The 6,000-nt window shown below is 35.5% G+C and overlaps 1 protein-coding gene across 1 annotated transcript in view; it reads right to left on the bottom strand.

The window, feature by feature from the left end:
- The window catches only part of SRBD1 (S1 RNA binding domain 1), a 251,450-nt gene that overhangs the window by 104,516 nt on the left and 140,934 nt on the right, over positions 1-6,000 (bottom strand). The gene's annotated exons all lie outside the window — the stretch shown is intronic.

The following is a 6,000-nucleotide window of genomic DNA, read 5'->3' on the forward strand; positions in this document are numbered from 1 at the left end:
TAAATCTGTAAAATAACATTTACAAAAATAAATATAATTTATTTTTAAAAATATATTTAGACCACAGAATTTATTTCTACACAGTTTATAAGTCTCTTCTACCAAGAAAAATTGTACATTGATGAATCTTTTAGAGCCACACTTGCAAGTATTTTTCTTACAGTGACTACTCATTCTGATAGTAAAAGAGTGGTAATTCCTTTTGCCAAATTGAGACAAAAGAATTACTTTTATGAGAGAGGAAAACTAGCTGTTGTTGTTGTTTTTTTTTTTTTTGTTACTGGGCTAATAGTTTTCATATTCATTTACAAGGTTGCTTGAAGCCTCAGTATGAGTCTCCTTCTCTCTTCTTATTTCCCAGATATGAAAATAGCTTTTCTGTTTTTCTTATTTTAAAATAAATCACATGCTTCCTATGTTAAAAAGAAAATTTAATTCAAAGTTAACCTACTTAAATGAAAACAAAATTTATATTTAGTAAGGTACCAAAAATCACCCAGGACATATTTGCTTAAACTAATAAAAGCTGATGTTTTCAATTTTTACAAAAGTATACTAGAATTTCTTAAGTTTTATCAATATCTAGCAGTTTCCTTTTCCTCCCTCCTTCTGCCTACCAAAAAAAAAGGTACTAAAAAGTTCTGATGCTAAATGCATAGCTCATTTCACTAAAGTCTTAAAAATAATTTATCTAAAAGAAGTTCTTCTAAATTTTCAGACTGAGAAACATTTATATGAAAAGAAGGTAGGTAAATGACTTGACTTAAATTTCTTAACAAGTAAGACAAAGTGTCTAAAAAAGTTAATCATTTGCTTTGCTATGAGGTAATCTGTTCTGAAGTATGAAAGAATAGTTGTTTGTATTTTGGGGATAGGAGTCAAGGCCAAAAACTAAATCACCATAAATAAGGATTTACTGTTTAAAGAATACTTATTTTTTTTTAAATCAATTTTAAATTCCTTTATTTAGTGATGAATTGTCATTTCAGGGAGTCTCAAATGAGCAATATCTAGTCACTTTAAAAACTAAGGTGGGAATTCCCTGCGGGGTCCAGTGGTTAGAGGACTCTGTGCTTCCACTGCAAGGGGCACGGGTTCAATCCCTGGTCGAGGGAACTAAGATCCTTCAAGCCTTGCATGTAGCCAAAAAAAAAAAAAAACTAAGGTAATCTGGTGATCCTAAGGATGCCAGGAAACAAGATCCCACACTGTTAAGGATGTTTAAACTGTAAAACTCTTTTCGGATGGTAACTTGAAAATAAAGATCAAGTCACAAAATAGCCATTCTTTCTGAACTGGCTAATATGTTTTTAGGAACTTATATGAAAGAAATTTTAATTTACACAAAAAAATAAATAGTGCTATTAATCATAGCACGGCTCTGAATGAAAGAACCTGAAATCAGAATGCCTATCATTAAAGGGTTCTTTAATGAAAAACTATACTGTCATCAGAGTATTGTTGTGAAGCATTAAGTGCAAAGGCTGGTTATAAAACTATGACATAAGACCAATTTTGATATTTTTAAAATATAGGTATATAAAAAGAAAAAAGAAACATTTATGGTAATGTTAACAGTGCTTAACTATCAGTTATTCCTTTAAATGAATTTTTGTTTCTTTAAATTTTTCTGCAATAACTATTTATTTGTAAAAATAAAAAGTTTATAAAATTCAAGTTTAAAATGACCGTTGTTTATCTGGCCAGGAGATCTGATATCACATAATATCCAACACTCTTTTTAACCAAATTTTCTTTGAAAATTATGAAAGTTATTTTGAACTTAAATGTGGGTAAACATCATTGGTTAGTAATAACCTCCAAACTTGACTCCTGTGAGACCTCAAACAATATGATATTGTTTTATAACATGAAAGACAAGTGACTAAAAAGAAAAGTCAAGAATAACTCTCAATTTGTACATACAGGTCAAAAAGCAAATGCATGATGAAAAATTTTACAATATACAATATATTATGTGTCTTTAAGTTATAACTTAGTCCTTGGCCTGTGAATCAATCTACCAAGTCAATCAATCCACCAAGTGAATCACCACAGCAAAATCAATTCACTATCTACCACAAAAAAGATGTGAGGTGACATGGTTATACACCAGGAAAGTAGTGTGTGGAAAAAACACACACTAAAAGCAAAATATGGTGAAACAGAAATAGAGCAGAAATACACAACCTCAAAATTACAAGGACACCGAAGGAATTTACCTGTAGGTATGTAACACTAGCACCATCTGGTGGAAGACCAGTTAGAAGCAATTCTCCAACTATCACAGTTTTTTTAGAAAATTTCTGAGTTATCTTTCAAAGAATGAGCATTTTCCAAAGAGAATGAGTCTAGCAACGGTAGAGTAATTACACAGAGGACCCATAATAAGCCTATGAGAACTTAAAATGTCTACCAAACAGAGGGTGAATGTACCCTGGGATGGACATCCCATCATATCCACAAAGCAGAATTTTAACCATACAGAATTCTCTGGGCTACTTTTCCTTCAGTGTCTCATATCATATCAGATGAACACCGTTAACCCACAAAAGAAACCTAAAAAGGACAAACCCAAATTAGCAACTTCCAAACAGAATTGTAATTTGGAATTTGGGGTTCCTCAAAGTACCAGCTACCTACTCTCCTGGCCTCTACACTCAACAATGGTACTCAGGCCACAGGAGAATCTAATTCTGGTTTATGTTTAAAATGACACTGAGCTGCTACAATGTACCACAATGAGTCAAAACAATTACATTTAAATCACTTTTACGGCTGTCAGTGGGCCATTCACAGGTAAAGATGACAAACATCACTGGTACCTTCAAATGCCGTCATGGGGAAAGCCAATCACCAAACTGAGGGACAAAGACACAGAGCTTCTCCCCATTTGTAGGTGGCTGGGCCCCTCTACCGAGGCAGAGCAGTTTCTGACAAAGAATGGAACCAGCAGAAACTATGGGTCTCTACCATTCTCCAGGGCAAGTGTTCCTTTCATTTTCTTTCTCCCTTCCCTTCACTGTCTTCTGTTTCCCTTGAAGAAAAAAAAAAAAAAAACCTCCTTGCCACCCCCTCTCCCCCCATCTACATTTGAGTCCAACATGAAGTTGATACAAGTAATGCACGATACCACTAAATGAAGCTCATGGAAAAGACAGTCACAGGAGCAACCAAGCAGGAGGCCTGATGCTTAAGTGAGTTTACACTGGGCACGTGGAGAAGAGCCCCACTGTACCAGGACTAGAAAAGCAGGCTCAGAGAACAGAACACTAACCATGGAATAGGCTGTTGTTTGCAGCAATACTGTAAACATTTCACATTCGCCACAAACAAGTTCCCAAAACTAAGCAGCCAAGGAAGAAACACTCATCTAATTTTACAATTAAACTGTGCTTTGGTCAACATTTTGAAATCTCCTGATTTAAAAAGCATGATGTTAACCTCCCTACCATCCTTACTGCCCAAACATAAAAAATGTGCTTCTCCTGATTCTTGCCGTTAACTTCAAAACTGTCAGATTTTAAGGCATTCAATTTGTATTTACTCATATAATAACAGATTATCTGTTTGTTTATTCTTGTTCAAATGTAATTCTACATTTAGATATAAATCTAAGAGTATTAATTAGCATTTTCTTACAAAGGGAGGTTTACTTTTTCTTTTTTATGCCTTTTATCTTTTTCAAGCTTAAACAGATCTTTGGGAATTCATCCACTAATAAAATATGTGGAATTCAGACTGCTATGGCATAGACTTTTTTCAGAATGTAACTTATTGCAAGATATATTATTCCTTTATTATCCATCCAATAACAGAAGTCAGAATGAGAATTACCAACTTAGAGGGTTATAATATTTTGCTAATAATAATGCTGAATAATACAATTGAATTATTAAAAGTTTTAAGAACAAAAAAGAAGCAAAGAGAAAAAGACAATGAGAAATAAAATAATTACAGAGAGAGACAGAAACTGAGATATACTTTACCAGCAGCTAATACCTCAGTTCTTTTTACTTATAGTTGAATAAAGTTTTGGAAAAAACAATGGTTTGTGCTACATTCCCCGATATTCTCCCAAATGCTATTGCTGACAATCTCAGTGAACTCCACTAATAAATCACACACATTTTATCATTTTTAACACCATTACTCATTCCTCCTTTCCTTCCTTATGTTTGTTTCTACTTCAAACCCCCACCCTGCCAACCCCTCCTTTCCTCTGACATGAACTTATACCTCTGCAGAAGTCATCCTACCCCCCGTTTAATGGTGACCTTATCCACAAACTTCACCTAACACATTCACCAACCAGCAGTCTCCAGTTTGAATCATAAGACCCTTTTCTGGGACAACCAAAAAACTTCAGAATTTCTTTTGGCCACCCAGATAAAGCTCAGGGGAAAAAAAAAGAAAAAACATACAAACCCTGAAAGCACACGCCAAGTGTAAGATGACGACTCTAGATTAACTGCTTTTTCTAATCGTGCTTCTCAAAAGTCCACTGAACAGACAGAGGGAGAGAAGGAGTTATTCAGTTCAGCAGGCTGCTCCATTTACTTCTTTATCTATGGTCAGATCTTTACTTTTTGGGATCACTGCATATTTCTGGCTCCGCTATATTATACTGTGTAAATATTTAGGAGAAATAATTCCTTTCAAGGATCTAAACTTCCACTGTCGTTATGGCAAATGAACCTGTTTATGCTATGTTCGTTAAGTAACAGCAAGTCTACAAGAACACAGGGATTTACTAATATATGTGGTACACAAACATCACAATCATAAAGCTTCTCATAGGGGCATATCAAGAACATGAAAGGCCAGTTTATTTTTACTCCCACTGCCCTGTAATTTTCTTTAACTCTATTACAACAATCCTTAATTCAAACCTTTCCTACAGTTACAGTAACAGGGTAGACTGAATGTATGTAAAGCTGTACCCAAACTACCCACATCTCCATTTAACCTTCCTTGATTCTCATGTGGTTATCAAACTCAATGCTGCATCAGAGTCTGCTGAAGGTTGTTAAAGTACACACGTCCAGAGTTCTGGCTTTACTGGCATGGAGAATTTGCATTTCTAACAAGTTCACTGGTGATGCTGATGCTGCTGGGACCATACAGGTTTTAAACCTTTACTGAGGTATAATCTACATTTCATAAAGTTCACCCATCTTAAGTATATAATTCAATGCTGTATGACCATCACCAAAATCCAATTTCAGAATATTTCCATCCCCAAAAGATCCTTTGGTGCCCATTTGCAGTACTCATTCCCATCTCCAATCCAAGGTATTCACTAATTTACTTTTTGTCTCTAGACATTCACCTGCCTGGACATGTCATATAAATGGAATCATAAAGTATGTGGCCTTTCTGTCTGGCTTCTTCACTTAGCATAATGCTTCTGAGATGCATTCATGCTGTAGCATCACTACTTCTTTTTTATTGCTAAATAGTGTTCCACTGCTCTAGAAATACTGCATTTTGTTTATCCATTTATCACTTCAAAGAATTTGGGGTTGGTCCAAGTTTCTGATATTGTGAATAATGTTGCTATAAACATTTATTTACAAGTCTCTGTGTGGACATACATTCAATTTCTTTTGGACAGATTCCCAGGAGGGGAAATACTGGGTTGTAAATCCATGTTTAATTTTTAAGAAACTGCCTAGGTACAATGAATAAAGACTCCAGTTTGTTCATTTCCTAGACAATACTTGCTGTTGTCTGTCTTTTTTTACTGCAACTGTTGGAGAAGGAAATGGCACCCCACTCCAGTACTCTTTTCTGGAAAATCCCATGGATGGAGGAGCCTGGTAGGCTGCAGTCCATGGGGTCGCTAAGAGTCGGACACGACTGAGCGACTTCACTTTCACTTTTCACTTTCCTGCATTGGAGAAGGAAATGGAAGCCCACTCCAGTGTTCTTGCCTGGAGAATCCCAGGGACGGGGGAGCCTGGTGGGCTGCCGTCTATGGGGTCGCACAGAGTCGGA

The sequence above is a fragment of the Bison bison genome, unplaced genomic scaffold (genome assembly GCF_000754665.1).
Source record: "Bison bison bison isolate TAMUID 2011002044 unplaced genomic scaffold, Bison_UMD1.0 scf7180017864101, whole genome shotgun sequence".
In the NCBI taxonomy this organism is placed as follows: Eukaryota; Metazoa; Chordata; class Mammalia; order Artiodactyla; family Bovidae; genus Bison; species Bison bison.